We start from the raw sequence: 17,492 nt of genomic DNA, 5'->3' as shown, positions 1-17,492 counted from the left end.
TTGAGTTATCTGGAATCTGCTTGTGTTATAAACTCTTTCTTGTGCTCTGAGATTCAACAAAAACACTCGAGAATATTTAATGATAAGGAAAGAATCTCGATAAACTCGGGATAAGGTCAAATCTACTAAATCGGTTAAGAGTCTTAGACGATCTGGCAACCGAGCCCTACTCGCACCGGTCTCCTACCTTGGGTAGAATTCTACCCCAACATGGATTCTACCCCAGCAAGTAACCTATCCCTCCCGCTCCTAATCCTATAAATAAATACCTTATATTTGTTATCGTTTTATATTTTCACCTCAATTCACTTACTTTCGTTTTCGTGCACTCTTCGCATCTTTGTATTTATTTGCCCTTCCCATTCATAACCCAAACACTGACTTAAGCATCAGTTAGGTCAGGCCGGAAACATCTCCATTAAAAGATGATACATGTCAATTCTAAGTCATATTGGCGTAATATATTGAAATATATATATATATATATATATATATATATATATATTTAGCAACTTATCAAGTAATTGTATCATGAATTATTATGAATTGATGATAATGTTTTAAATTTTATGCTCGTCTTTTAGTTGATATAAACTACGCATTCATGATTATTTATTAATTGTATCCAATAACGTAGTCATATTTTTATTTATATTCAAACTAAAGTTTTCTAAGCTCTCTATTTTTTGTGTTGAGCTTGCATCTTTTTATTTTAAAAATTTTTCACGGGATATTGACAAAGTGGACTAAACTTAATGTATAAAAAAAAGAAAAAAATTAAGCCACACAAGCGACCACACGGGCGAAGCAACACATGGCTCCGTCCTTAAAATTTGTATCTAAAAAAGACAAAAATATCCCTACTTAAATAAATAAATAAATAAATTTTGTTTTATAATTCTATATTTAATTGAATAAAATAATCAAATTTTAGTTCAATAACTATGAAAATTATATATAATCATTTTATCTTAATATTTTTTATACGCGAAATATATTTTAATAGTAATTAATTGTATTATTACATTAAATTAAGCAATAATTTTAATTATTTTAAAATAAAATTAGATATTTAAATTAATTAATGTGATTGTATAAATAAACTTAATTGAAAATATAAGTTAATGCATTGATGTTTTAATTTAAATTTTTAATAAAGAGTGATAAAAAAAGTTCATAAAAGTCATTTAAGGACAGTTTAGTCATTTTTTTAATCGAAAAGAGTGTGTATGTTACAGATCTAGAATCAAAAGGGACTACTAGCTCAACAAAATTTTCATGATGGTTATCGACAAACCCAGGATTTCATTACTCCTATAATTTTTTGATGACATACCGAATTAAAAGCCATATTAATATTTAATTTTTTTTTCTTTTTTTATTGTACTAAATTAAAAATTCTTTTATAGTGCTTTTTCTTGGCACTATTTCATTGGATCGCCAAGTACATCTAATATGTACATGATATAACGTTACTCTTGCAAGTAAGTTGATCCTTTTTTTCTTCCCACCATGAATATATAGTTTGAGATTATAAAATATTAGTAATTAATTAAGGGGAGACCAAATCAATAATAAATACTATAATAAGCTTATTATTACATCAAATAGCAGCAAAAACGTAACTAATATATAAGAAGTAAACGATGGATAACACCCTAGATTTTTTATTTCACAGAACACAAGTAAAATCCAAATATTGCCTAGCTAGCTACTTGTGAAAATTTTGAATGAGATGAGCCATGATCTTCTTTAATGCTACAACTACATATATCATGCTTATTGTCCTTTCGTTCGGATTCTCCGTGGAACATTTTAAACCCATCTCCATTATCGACACTAGACATTCCAATTTTTCGCTGAAATATGTTTCATCTGCTCTCAACAGATCCGAGTCTATAATTTGCATAATCTCATTTGGCATAGATTCATTCACCCACCTCCTTAGGCTTAAATCCCCTGTAAATTTTATATCGTCTGGCTTCATTCTTGCGAAAACTTCCATCAACATTATGCCATAGCTGTAAACATCGCACCTTACAGACACCAATCCTCCGGAACCATATTCTATAGAACAACAAAAACAAGAAATTCATCAAAGATGTATAGTAACTAGTAAGTGAGTACAAAAAATGGGATTGATGGAAAATATTTGAATGAATCATGGAATGTTTACCTGGGGCTATGTAGCCTAATGTGGCGAGGGTCCTTGTGAGCGTAAAGCTAACGCCATCGCTTAATAGCTTTGCGACTCCAAAATTGCTCAAATGGGCAACCATGGCGTCATCCAAGAGCACATTGCTTGGCTTTAAATCACAATGAACTATAGGCATTGAGTAATCATGGTGTAGATATTCTAATGCACAGGCTACATCTATCATTATGCTTAGTCTCTGCATGATATTCAAGAAGTTGTTTTCCGAATATAGCCAATTTTCGAGGCTTACATTTGGCATATATTCAAGAACCAATGCCTTGAAGTCTTCACTCGAGCAACTGCCAATGACTTTGCAGAGATTTCTATGGCGAAGCCTGCGCAAAACTTCGCATTCAGTGTCAAAACTTTCAAATCCACCTTTTGACTGCAATCTGAACACTTTCACCGCAACCTCCGCTCCATTTTGAAGCATCCCTTTGTAGACAGAGCCATAACTTCCTGTGCCAAGTAAATGGCTCTGGTTGAACCCTTCGGTCGCCTTTACAAGTTCATGATACGAGACTCGTGATGGTGCTGTATTAAATGAACTGTCTGTCAAAGTTTCTGCCCTGATTTTCTTGTTGTGTCTTGCAAGTATATACGACAAGATTATGGCGAAATCTAGCACTGAAATCCCCAAGAAAATTTACACCGCACAAATAATCACTTTTTTCCTCTCTGTAATAATTTCATGACAGGGTGGAACTCCATATCTAGGATCACCACAAAGTCCTCCATTAGACCTGAAGAACTGACTCGAAAGGGATTTAAAGGGGCCGCCAGTAGGGATGGGACCGGTTAACTCGTTGAAAGATACATCGAAGTATTTGAGAAACTAAAGTTCTTCTAGCGACAATGGGATGCTTCCAGAAAGGTTGTTGTGTGAAAGATCTAGCATCTCCAAACTCAACAACTTACCCATTGACTCGGGAATAGATCCCTGAAATCCGTTTCTTGCCAAAGAAAAATTGACAATGCTTTCTAAGCCTTCAATGGAACTAGGAATGATGCCTGTTAGCTGATTTTCTGACAAATTAAGGGTGGCTGCAACCTTCAGATTTTTGATATCCGAAGGCAAAAAACCCGTTAGAAGATTCGAAGATATATCCAACATGACAAGTGTAAGGTTTGGACAGTATGAAATCACAGAAATACCAGAAAAATTTTTGAGTGTGTGTTATCTTTCAGTGTTGACAACACTTCACGATAACACTATGCAGCAGAATATTTAACTAACAGTAAAAGTAAATAGCACACAGATATTTATGCACAAGTACTAAGTACTTGTACTATACCTCATGACGAAATAATCACTAGAAAAACAAATTAGTTTACAAAAAACCAACTAGCCATTGTTTTATGAAAAACTACTTTTCTCAACAGATTGAGAAAATAAACGACTTCCTAAAAACTAGTAAGAACTAGAATAATAAATCAATAGGAAGTTCTAAACCGAAAAACGAAAAACCAAAGAAACACTTTCTGAACAACACTTCACTCGTGTGTTCTTCAGTGTTTCCAACACTACTCGGCAACACAACGTAGCAGTAGTATCTCTTCAGATATTCTTCAATGATCGATCTTCAATACTCTAGAATTTTTGCAGTACTTTCTCTATGTATTTTGCTCTCTACGCTTCACTCTCTTCTCTCTTGATTGTCTCTTCTGATCGGTCCAAGCACTTCTATAAATAGATCTTCAATATATTTTCATAAATAAGATACCACAAAGAATGAAAACCATATATCATTAGAAATAACATATTTCGAATCAAGATATAACAGATATTACCAAATTTAAAACATGTTCTAAGAAAGGCAAAACTATAAATATAGAAATTGAATGCAATAAGTAAATAATTTAAAAGACATGTGCACAACATGTTCTTTCAAACTCTTTCTTTTTGCCTTTCTGGACAAAACACACACACAAGTGCAAATAACTCCCCCTATCTTATGCAACTAAAGCTCCCCCTGAATTTAATCATCTCAGAACACAGTGTTGTGCGGTCGTGTTGGCAACACCAATTCTCAACACTTACTAGATTAGAGTAGCAAATAGTTTAATATTATATATCAGAGAGTAATAAGGAGCACAACCTAATCAACTCAGAAAAATATTACTAACTTAGAGCAAAATAAAAAATAAAAGATAAAAGATAAGAATAAGAAAAAAAATCCTAAAACCAATTACGATCAACCACAACTAATCATCTTCCTCATCTTCAGCTTGATCAGCACTTGATCCTACTCCCCCTTTTTGTCCAGAGGGCCCTGGTATTCCAAGTTTAGTCCTGTACTCAGCCATTAATGCTTCATAGTACTCGAGATCAGCTTTGGCTTGTGCAATTTTTAGTTCAGCATGAGCCATTTGAGCATGAATTGCAGTAGAATTCAACATAATCATAGCAGTGTTATGAATGGTCATGGGTGGAACAGACTCAGTGTTGGCAACACTGGGTACAGCACCATTCCATGGTAGATCAATCTTCCTATTTCCTTTCAGCAAACCAGGTGCGATCTTGATAAGCTCATCTCCTCCAATCAATTCTTCATCATCTTCTTTCGTGAACCCTTGAGATTCCAGCATGCCATAGATCAATGAAGGAAACAAAAACTTAGTTGCTTTCCAATCACCTTCTCTAAAAGTCATAATACTTTTAAACACCAAATTTCCAAAGTCCAAAGAAGCTTGAGTTCCAATGGCAAACAGCGCAAGTGCTTGTGGCTTAGTTACCACTGTTGTATTGGTAGATGACGTCCAATTCCTGATCGCAATTTTGTGAAGCACAGAAAAGAAAGAAGTAAGCTTTGCAGCTGACAACCTGTCTGGGTGCAGTGGAAATTTTAGAACCATTCCTCCAGTGATCACTTTAGTGACTTGATCAATATCCTCAGTAACTGCATCATCATCTACATCAGCAGTCTTGAAGTGTTCATTGATCAGAACAGGAGTAAAATCATACACCTTTCCCCGGATTTACACTCTTCCAAACTTAAATGATTCTTCATCTCCAGTCTTTATGTTCATATTGCAGTAAATTTCTAGCACAGCTCTTCTTGAAAATGGTCCGGCAGTGGTGACAGTAGAAAATAAATTCTGCTGTTTCAAGAAAGTCACCAAGTTCTGCTTTTCGAAGGACACTTCATCAATATTTCTTTCTTCCCAACAGTCTTTTCCAGACAGAGCTTCCCATTCATCAGCAGATTCCTTTGAATAAAACTGAATATTGTATGCCTTAGCAGGATCAATATCATAGTCAGGTTCAGCAGCAGTGTTGTCATCAGTGTTGGAAACACTGTTATCAACAGTTTGTTCCTCAGAACTTCCAGAACCATCAGAAGCAGCATCCTCATAATCTTCTTCCTTAGAACTCGAAGAAGATGAACTATCAGACTCCTGGGGCCGGTTATTCTCAAACTCTTGCATCATTTCAGCATCTGGTTCATCACCATCAGATGGAACTTGTGAAGGTGTAACTGGTTTAGCCTTGGTTTTCCGAATATTCTCCATGAAAGTGGCCAGTGAAATTTCCTCATCAGTAGACACTGGAGCCTCTGTGGTTGTCTTTGTGGTATTATCAGCAACAACAGCACTAGATGGCTCTTTTTCAGTAGAAGCCACATCAGTAGAAATTTCATCAGAAGAATCATCACCACTAGATGAATCTCATTTCTTTGATTTGGCCTTTTCAGCAACAACGGTTTTTGTCCTAGCAACCACCTCAAAATTCTGATCCGCAGAATCATCTCCAGATGAGAAATCTGAATCATCCAACATAGGACGTGAAGTCTCCCACTTACCACGAAATCTCTTATTGGTAGTAAAGTCGGGGTTGAAGCCCGCTTGGTGCTTTGACCTTCTCGCTATTGGCTGTGTTGGGAACACACGATTCAACATCAAAAAATCAGAAGGATTCTCAATGTTGATTTCATTCCCGGGTTCTCCTGGAGCAATTTTTGCCAACGGTGTAGGTTGAACGGCAGCAGGTACAATCGTGAGAATAAGATCAGAAGATACCTCCGAAGGTTTGTCTTCCTCTTGATAACCCATCTCCGATCGTATATCATGCGAATCGAAAGCTTTGTCTGCCATTATAAACAATTTAGAAATTAAGGGTTTCAAAGAATTTTTGCAGAGAGAGTTAGAAAAGGTTGAAGACGATAAGATCAATTTCTACAGTGCTTAAAAATATATAGGGATAAGGGGTTCAAACGGTAAAAAAAATCAAAAGCCCCTATCTCTCATATCAGACTAAGAATCTCCCCCTAACGGTAACAATTCTCCAACGGATAAAAAAAATCTCTCTAATTAAGGAAATTAAATTTGATTAATTAAGGATACCCTGAAACTCTCACTTAAGAATATATCAATATTCCCCAAAAATAAATAACTCCACATCGAGTTTTAACGCCACTGAAACATATTCAATCTCAACCAATTCAATTTTCAGCAAGTTGGGCAATTTTTCCAATTTTTGTTCGTCTTTGAACTTTTAACCCTGAGCACGATATGATCACAATAAATGCAAAATGCATGACCTAATTTATGTTTAAAACAGAATGTAATGAGATTAGATCAAAAATGCATGCAAAGTGTGTGCAGTACATGTTAAGAACCAGTATTGGCAACACTTCCCAACAACACTGTAGTCTTCAAAATAATTTTGAATTTGTCACACTTTCAAAGCCATGTGTTTCTTCTTTTTATTTTGATTCAGAAGTAGTAGCCTGCACACTAAAGGAACGGTCTTCATTGGACTCTCTTAGTTAGCTTTTTCCAATTTTCTTCCAATTTTAGTTTGATTTTCAAGACATTGGTCACTGAAATTTTATCAAACCATGCTTTTTAATTTTTAAAACCACTTTTCACATGAGACAAGATCATGGAATACACGAACATCCCTCAACTACTTCGTGGTTTAAACATATTTTCATGGCAAGTGTGTTCTGAAAATAACTTTGACAGAAGAACTACAAAGTGTCAGTCAGTATTATCAAACAGTGCAAAACATAGAACATTATGAATATGCAGTATGCCTAAAGTCCTAAAAATGCACATGCATGTTTGGTGTTGTCCTTCAGTGTTGGCAACACTTAAGGATAGCAACCGTGAGTGCTTATAAAGAACACATGTTGAGAGATTTCCTAAGATTGGAGAATCTCTCGAAGTTTAATGCTTTTGTAAAAATATCGGCCAGTTGGTTATTGGTTCCAACAAACTCCATTTGGATCATATCCTTCTCAACCAAATCTCAAATGAAGTGATGTCTTATGTCAATGTATTTAGTTCGAGAGTGTTGTACTGGGTTTTTTGATATATCTATAGCACTTGAGTTATCACAGTACACAATTGGTGTTTCACTTTTAAGACCATAGACTTGTAGCATTTGATTCATCCAAATTAATTGAGAACAACAACTTCCCGCTGCCACATATTCGGATTCAGCAGTGGAAAGAGACACACAGTTCTGCTTTCTACTATACCATGAAACCAAGTTGTTACCCAAATAAAAACAACCACCCGTGGTGCTTTTCCTCTCATCAACATCTTCTGCCCAATCAGCATCACTATAGCCTACCAAATTAGTATTGGTTTTTTTAGTGTACCATAACCCTAAGTCTAAAGTGCCTGCAACATACTTCAAAATTTGTTTTACAGCTTTCATATGTGTGACTTTAGGATCATATTGATATCGGGCACACAAACACACACTGAACATAATATCAGGTTGACTTGCACTCAAATATAGCAGACTTCCAATTATGCTTCTGTACAGAGTGTTGTCAACACTGTCAGCAACACTGTCTTTGCACAGTTTTTCATTAGTTCCCATTGGTGTTTTCATATGTCTAACATGATCAGTACAAAACATTTTCACCAAATTCTTAGCATATTTGCTTTGACACAAAAAGATTCCATCACTCAATTGTTTTACTTGTAATCCTAGAAAATAATTCAACTCACCTACCATGCTCATTTCAAAGGCAGCAGTCATGCTTTCAACAAAATCATTTACAAGTTTTTGATATGAAGCACAGAAAATTATGTCATCAACATAGATTATACAGATAAGAATGTTACCTTGTACTTTTTGAACAAAAAGTGTTTTATCTACCTCACCTCTTTTGAATCCAATGTCAAGCAAATACTCCGTGAGTCTTCCATACCAAGCACGAGGTGCTTGTTTCAATCCATATAAGGCTTTCTTCAACTTATAAACATGATCAAGATGATGTGAATCTTCGAATCCCTTAGAATGTCTTACATAAACTTCTTCACTCAAAATTTCATTCAAAAATGCGCTTTTTACATCCATTTGAAAAAGTTTCATTTTCATGTGACATGCAATAGTCAATAACAATCTCACAGATTCTATTCGGGCTACAGGTGCGAAGGTTTCATCAAAGTCCACCCCCTCAACTTGTGTATACCCTTGAGCTACCAACCTAGCCTTGTTCCTTACAATATTTCCTGATTCATCAGTTTTATTCTTAAAAATCCATTTTGTTCCAATGATATTACTATGATCAGGTGGAGGAACTAAGATCCATACATCATTCCTAACAAATTGTTCAAGTTCATCATGCATAGCATTGACCCAAAACTAATCTTTTAAAGTCTCACCAACATTTTTTGGTTCAATACTAGACACAAAGCAAGAATGTCTTACCTGAGAGTATGCGGAAGTCATGCACACTAACCCGCTCATCTTTTGATAATCAACTTTTTCCTTTCTTTGGGTTTGCATCCTTCCTTGTGCATCTCCTATGATTTGTGAAGTAGGATGGTTTTTCTGAATTTTGCTAGGTACATCATGTCCAGCATCTTGTATTTCATCTTCAAAATCATCCTGATCTTCTGTACTCTGTTCATTCATATTCAGTGTTGGACTCAGTGTTGTGCTGGGTGATTTTTCAGGTGGGACAACACTAGTAACAACACTGAAATTAGTCTGGCAAGAAACAGTATCTAGCAGATCATCAATATTGTCTTCAATTGTTTTCCCCTTCAGATCTGCATAATCATCAAATACCACATTAATAGATTCAATGATAGTTCTAGTTCTCAAGTTAAACACACGATAAGCTCGACTATTTAAAGCATATCCAAGAAATAAACACTTATCGCTTTTTGAATCAAACTTAGCCAACTGCATCCTTTCATTCAAAACATAACATATGCATCCAAAAATATGAAAATATTTAAGGTTAGGCCTCTTTCCCATGAGCATTTCTTAGGATGTCATAGTAGAACCTTTCCTTAAATATACCCTATTGGATATGTAACATGCAGTATTTAAAGCCTCAGCCCAAAATCTTTTTGCAATATTTTTGGAGCTTAACATGATCCTTGCCATCTCTTGGAGGGTTCTGTTTTTCCTTTCGGCAATGCCATTTTGGTGAGGTGTCTTAGGTGCTGAATATTCATGTGATATACCTTCTTTTTCACAGAATTGATCAAACAATGAGTTTTCAAATTCCTTACCATGGTCAGTTCGAATCCTGATAACCTTCAAAGCATACAGATTAGTAATCTGTTTTATTAACTTTTTGAAAGCTTCGACTGTCTCAGACTTTTCTCTTAGAAAACTTACCCATGAGTACCTTGAAAAGTCATCAACACACACAAATGAATATTTCTTACCTCCACAGCTTTCAACCTCCATAGGTCCCATTAAGTCCATGCGTAGGAGTTCAAGACATCGTGTTGTCCCACGGTGTTGTAACACTAGATGTGACACACGAGTTTGCTTACCTTTTTGACAGTCTCCACACACATATGGAACTCCAGAAGTTAGATTTGGCATTCCCCGTACAACATCATACTGGCTCAGTTTCTTCAGTGCTTTGAAGTTGGCATGTCCCAACTTTTGATGCCATAGATTCAAATCATCAACCTTGGTGAATTTGCAAGCAAGTTCCTCTCCAAGTTGATAACAGTTGTCCGATGATCTAGACTCTGTCAAAACACACGAATTACTCTTATCAAATACTTGACATAAATTCTTATCAAATTTAACATAAAAGATCATCATCACAAAGTTGACTAATGCTAATAATATTAGCATTTAATCCTTCAACATGTAGAACATTGTGAAGCTTCGGCAGTCCTTCTACATTCAAAGTTCATTTTCCAACAATCTTTCCATTGGCTCCTCCTCCATATGTCACTTTTCCTTTATCCTGTTCAACATAGTCAGAAAGATACTTCTTCAATCCTGTCATGTGGCGTGAACTGCCACTGTCGAAGTACCAATGACCTGCAACATTAGTTTTTAAAGAAGTATAAAAAACATTACAACTGGATTTAGCTTTTGGTACCCAAACCTTTTTCTCAGTATTTTTCTTCCTGACAGTGTTCTGGTTCAGTATTGGCAACATTGATGGCAACACTTGCCTGGAGTTCCAGAACATATAGTCATACCTGAGTTTAAAACAATAAGGCTTGATATGACCTTGCTTGTTACAGTAATGACAAACAAACATACGCTTCCTTTGCTTTTTTCCTTTGAACGGGAGCTTGTGTCTTCAATGGAATTGGTTTTTCCTCTGGAATTGCAATTGGAACACTAGCAGAGTTACTGTTCTCTTTGACAAAAACAGTTTGTGATGACTCCCCAACTTCAAACTTGCTATTATGAAATCCTAGACCAGCTCTATCATCTTTTCCCATCATCAGAATTTAATCCATCTTGGTCTTGCTTGAATTATAGTTTGCGAGATTTGCATTTGCTCTTCCAAGCTCTTCTTTGACCTTGCCTAGTTCTAAATCCTTCTTGCTCAGAACAACATCAAGTTTAGCCACTGAAGCTTTCAGTTCACTGTTCTCCTTTGTTAAAGCAGAATTTGTCTTGTTCCTTAATATCCAGTCATTATACAATTATTCATACATCTTCTGAGCATTATCACAAGAAAGTTCTACTTCACCAGCTTCCTGATTTGAGTCTCCAGAAACAGATGCATTCAGACACAGTACCTTTTGGTCAGTGTTGTGACCAAGTGTTGTGACACCAGTGACAACACTATGTTTCTTCTGTAGCACCAAAACTGAAAGGGCATTGTGAGTCTCTTCTTCTCCTTGTTCTGTTCCTTCCTCACCTTCATCATCACTTAGGGAAGCACACATCCCTTTGCGAAGTCTGGTTGGACACTCATTAGCAAAGTGACCAATCCTGTGCACTCATGACACTTCACAGACTCAAATTTCTTTGAGATAGTCATTGTTTTTCCTTCTTTCTGAAAGTGATTTTGACTCTTTGAAGGGATGGTATTCTGTTCTGGTCCACAAATCCTTAATGGTTTTCCAACAGCAGGAGCATTCAAAACTTTGGGTTTGTGACCAGGTTTCTTATAATCTCTCATTCTGTTCAAATAATTACCAAATTGTTTGGTAAGTAGGGCAATAGAATCATCTCCTAAGTCAGACTCGTTGACTCCATGTGTTAGATCAACAAAATCATTGTACGAGTCATTAGAAACTTGGAGTGCAATGGACTTACCTTTTTCCTTTTTTCCAAAATTCATCTCCAACTCATAAGTTCGAAGAGAACTCATTAATTCATCCAAACCCAGAATTGATGTGTCTTTAGATTCATCAATTGCACAAATATTCATTTGAAATCTTTCAGGCAGTGATCTCAAAACTTTTCTTACTAAACGTTCGTTTGAAATAGCATCACCAAGATCAATTGCCTCATTCTCGATCTTCCTCAAGCAGCGTTCATAATCATCGATTGTCTCACTCTCTTCCATTCTCAGATTTTCAAACTGAGTAATGAGAATCCTTTTTTTGGTTCGACACACACTATCGGATCCTTCACAGTGCATTTGAAGTTTTTCCCAAGTCTGTTTAGCACAAACACAGTTAGTTACAAGTGCAAATATATTAGAATCAAGAGAAGTAAATATAGCATTAAGAGCTTTGTTGTTCATATTCGAAGCAGCAGTTTCATCGGCATTCCATTCCGTTCCTGGTTTGAGGAGAAAATCTCTTTCTCCATCAGTTCTCCTTGGTGGATTACATCCTTGTAGCACACGCTGCCATGCCTTTTCATCAATTGATTTGATGTAGACACGCATCCTTACTTTCTAGATAGAATAGTTGGATCCATCCAAAATTGGAGGACGTTGAGCAGTTCCTGAATAAAGTATCTCCATTGTGATGTCCTGTCAAACACAAAAACAGAATCACACTTAGTATCGTCAAGTGAATGTCTCTGACGCCAATTGTAAGGTTTGGACAGTATGAAATCACAGAAATACCAGAAAAATTTTTGAGTGTGTGTTATCTTTCAGTGTTAACAACACTTCACGATAACACTATGCAACAGAATATTTAACTAACAGTAAAAGTAAATAGCACACAGATATTTATGCACAAGTACTAAGTACTTGTACTATGCCTCATAGCGAAATAATCACTAGAAAAATAAATCAGTTTATAAAAAACCAACTAACGATTGTTTTATGAAAAACTACTTTTCTCAACAGATTGAGAAAATAAACGACTTCCTAAAAACTAGTAAGAACTAGAATAATAAATCAATAGGAAGTTCTAAACCGAAAAACGAAAAACCAAAGAAACACTTTCTGAACAACACTTCACTTGTGTGTTCTTCAGTGTTTCCAACACTACTCGGCAACACAACGTAGCAGTAGTATCTCTTCAGAAATTCTTCAATGATCGATCTTCAATACTCTAAAATTTCTGCAGTACTTTCTCTATGTATTTTGCTCTCTACGTTTCACTCTCTTCTCTCTTGATTGTCTCTTCTGATCGGTCCAAGCACTCCTATAAATAGATCTTCAATATATTTCCATAAATAAGATCCTACAAAGAATGAAAATAATATCATCAGAAATCACATATTTCGAATCAAGATATAACAAATATTACCAAATTTAAAACATGTTCTAAGAAAGGCAAAACTATAAATATAAAAATTGAATGCAATAAGGAAATAATTTAAAAGACATGTGCATAACATGTTCTTTCAACAAGATCATTGAGTTTCCATAGATTTGCCGGTATGGCGGAACTTAATCTGTTGTTCCCCAAGTTTATTTCCCTTAAAGAAGTAAGATTTCCTATGCATTCAGGGATAGAACCACTTATTTGATTTTGCTGAAGCCACATTCTATTCAAATTTTGTAAAGAACAGAGACTATTAGGAATAGATCCGCCTAATTTGTTGCCGGCAAGGGCTAATCCTTGAAGTTTTTTCAAGTTTCCCAAAGTATTTGGAATAGCTCCCTCGAGTTCATTCATGTCTAGGTATAAAAAAACGAGTTTTCAAGATTTCCGAATGCCTCAGGAATGCTTCCTCGAAGACCACACATGTCAGCTCCAAAACTTTGAATGGAAATCGACAGATTCCCAACAGAAGCTGGAAGAATCCCATTGAAAGGATTAAATTCGAAACTTAATTTTCTTAGATAGGTGCAATTTTTCAATGGAGTAATGAAGCTTAGCTTTGATGCCTCACTAACAAAATTGTTATCATCTAAATGTAAATCTTCCAAAAGATTCAACTTCCCAAAGGAGTTGGGAACTAGTCCTTTGAGATTGTTGTAAGCAAAGGTGATGAAGGTGAGTCTAGAAAAATTCGAGATGGACTCCGGGATTTCTCCAAAGAAAGAATTGTCATTGAGGTAGAGTTTTTGAATATTTGGTAGCTCATAACTCAAAAGAGATGGAAGGTAGCCCGAAAATTGATTGAACGAAACACTAATCATGCTTAATGTTGAGATGTTGAAGATTGTTTCCGGGAATGAACCTGTTAAGTTATTGTATTCCAAGGAAAGGACCTTCAAATTGTAAAGATTACCCATCTGTTCTGGCATTATGCCTGAAAACAAAAGGCATTTTAGCATAAATTTCTTGGATTCACAAGCAAAAAATCATCAAATATTATTATACCTGTCAATTTGTTATAGCCAAGATATAGATTTTGCATCATTGTTAAGTTTCCAATCCCTTTTGGTATGCTTCCACTCATGTTGTTAAAAGACAAGGACAACATCTGAATTTTTGAGCATTCGCCGATGCTTTCTGGGAGATTCCCAACTATTTCATTCACATGGAAAAAAACACTTTCGAGTTGAGAAGAAGGGGAGCACGTACCAGACGGAAAGGGACCTGTTGGATTAGAGTATGTAATATCAATGTGCTGCAATGAGGAGATATCGAAGATAGACGAGACGAAGAGGGACCTGTTAGATTACAATCTGAAATGTCTGTGTACTTCAACGAGGAAATGCTGAAGATAGATGAAGGTATAGAACCCACAAGAAAGTTACTTCCGATTCCTAGCTCCATCAACTTGTCGAGGTTACCTAAATCTTCTGGGATTTCACCTGGCAAATAAGCTAAATTTTGTGAGGAATTGATATCATTAAAGATAGTTAAAAGATGTAGACAATAGACAATCGAAAAACAAACAAATTTACATTCATAAGCCTATGTTAACGAGCAAAGTTTCGAGCCAAAACTCTCTTAAATAAAACATATATACCTGTTAAATAGTTTGAAACAAGATACAATGTTTCAAGGGCCCTCAGGTCTCCAATTTCTCTTGGTATGGTGCCAGTAAACGTATTATGAGACAGAGCTAAAACACTAAGCTGTGAACATTCCGAAATATTAATCGGTATAGGGCCTTCCAACTCATTTGCAGCCAGAGAAAGCCATTTCAGATTCGACAGGCCGCGACACATCCCGTCAGGGAGACTACCAGAGAAACTATTCCCTGAAAAAGCAAGCGTCTCCATGGCGGATATGTTGAAAATCGACGCTGGTATAGCACCGGTGAGACCGTTAAATTGCAATAGCAATTTCTTCAAGTTCGACAAACCTCCTATTGCTTCTGGAATTTTTCCCTGTAAAGGATTAAATGACATGTCTATAGCTTCAAGCTTGGACATATTCGCGATGGAACTCGGGATCGAACCGGTAAAACTGTTGTTTCGAAGATTCAACAGCCGAAGCTCGACCAAGCTTTGAAACCAAGAAGGGATCATGTCCCCTGTGAAGCCGTTGAACCCGAAATCCAAGAATCTGAGTCTACGCAACAGGGCCAACTCTATGGGAAGTTGGCCACTGAAACTGTTATTTCTCAAGTTGTGAGAAACTAGGAACGAGAGGTTTCCCAGCTGTGACGGCAGATTTCCGACAAGTCCCATGTCTGAAACATCTAAAGAAGTCACTCTTTGGTGGCGAGAATTGCACGTAACTCCAATCCATTGGCATGTCGGGGAAGAATGGGACCAGTTTCGGGACAAAACATGAGAAGGGTCTAAACTGAGATCGGATTTGAATGCAAGAAGCGCAGATTCATCAGTGATTATGCTTCGTAACGCCACGGCCAAACAAGCCATTAGAGTAGTAAACAACGAAATTGCAAGAGGAAAAAACGTCCGAGGTCTCCGTATGTCCATTTCGAAAAAGATAGGAATTTTTTTGGATTACTGAATATGAATCTCGCGTTGTATTTGAAGTATAGTCTATAGATCAAACTGTGATGTGTGAATTCCCTTTTTCTTTAAAAAAAAAATTATAATTAGAGGGTGTGAATTCAGAGAATATTTCTTGAGATCATTTTCATTTGAAAGGTACGTGATCGACTGATCATACTATTTTTTTTAAACAAAAAATTGTAATTGTGACTCGCTTTGGCCCTGCTACTAATGTTTGGATCCCAAATTTAATGTACAACACCAATGTTGTTTCTTTTTACACAGAGGGTCTTTTTTTCCTAGTGTTTATGATAAATAAAGTAGTTGGATGGTTGTTTATATACAGTGTTCTAAAAGGCGCCGCCTAGGTCCGCCTAGGCGCTAGGCTGTTGCTCACCACCTCGCTTTTTTGTTAGGCTATGCCTCTAGACGCTATCCGCCTAATCTCCCGCAGCGTCACCCAAGCCACCTAGGCTGACAAAACGCCGCCTAGGCTGACAAAAATCCGCCTAGGCGGTTACTATTTTTTGCAAAAAAATAAAAAATAAAAAACTGAAAGAGAGAGTGGCGACGCGATAAACAAACACGGAAAGAAAGAAGAAGCGCAAAAAAAAAGTAAAACAAAAAATTAAATCTCATATTACATATGAAAACTTGATATCTATTAATATCTATGTAATTGTTGTTGTTATTATTATTATTATTAATAAAATTTTATAAGAGTTTCGTACAAAAACTGAAAAACATAAGACATAAAATTTATATTTTATAGTAAAACTAATGTATATTTCAAATTATTTATTATTTAGGTTTAAAAATAAAAAATCGCCTAGGCGAGGCGCTAGGCAGTGGGTCACCGCCCGCCTACCGCCTAGCGTTTTTTAGAACATTGTTTATATATGATAATCTATAAGTAAGAGGAGTTTCGATCCGACCCACACCTACAATAAAATGTAATCCTATTAACATAAGATATATATAATCATTTTTCATAAATCTGGTCAAATAAATGATTTATTTCACAAGATTGATCATGGGTTCGTTTACGAGTTTTTGTGATTTGGTTTTTTCATATATATATATTTTTAAGCAGTGATTTGGTTTTTTCATAGGGCAACTTGTAAATAACTCCCTAAATTAAACATAACTTTCAATTTACTCCCTATATTTGTCTTTCCGAAAATGCCCTTGTCGTTATTTTAATCATTATTATTTCTTGAATTATCAAATGTGGAATCGGATTCAAAATCTGATTCACTTGATTCATCAAGATAATAAATATTTTCATCGTCGGATGAAAATTCAATTGTTTCTACGGGATAGAATCCAATAGTATATATTTCTTCAAGAAGTTTAATTTTATTTTTGTTTTCGTTTCGTTTTGGACATTCATTCGCATAATGTCCTTCTTCGTTGCACAACCAACATGTGCAATTCTTTCCTTTACCCTTTGGGCAAAGTGGTTTTTTGTTATCAAACTTTTTATAAAATTTTATTTTATAAGGTTTTCTGAAGAAATTCTTTTTAAATTTCTTTTTCTTATAGGGAATAAATTTCTTATTAAAAGATTTATAAGGTTTATTAAATTTATTCTGTTTCTGTCGTTTTAAATATTTGTGTGACATGTTTGTTTTGCAACCGTATTCTTTTACTGTGAATTCTATTTTGTCACAACAAAGTTTATTGTTTTGTTTGTAGGATTTAGAGATTCTTTTATTTAATGTTACTTCATGACATTTCTTTGTTATTATGTCTTTGATGAATTTAATAGCTCCTCCTAAAGTTTTAGCATAAGGACTAGTTAAGAATTCATCTTTACTGTGTATAGGTATATTAGG

At 35.5% G+C, this 17,492-nt stretch overlaps 1 pseudogene; it reads right to left on the bottom strand.

The window, feature by feature from the left end:
• Positions 1 to 1,711: 1,711 nt before the first annotated feature.
• Positions 1,712 to 15,636, bottom strand: LOC140872926 (uncharacterized; annotated as a pseudogene).
• Positions 15,637 to 17,492: the final 1,856 nt, after the last annotated feature.

The sequence above is a fragment of the Henckelia pumila genome, unplaced genomic scaffold (genome assembly GCF_033568475.1).
Source record: "Henckelia pumila isolate YLH828 unplaced genomic scaffold, ASM3356847v2 CTG_498, whole genome shotgun sequence".
NCBI classification, from domain to species: Eukaryota; Viridiplantae; Streptophyta; class Magnoliopsida; order Lamiales; family Gesneriaceae; genus Henckelia; species Henckelia pumila.
This window is presented reverse-complemented; position numbering and strand designations above follow the sequence as displayed.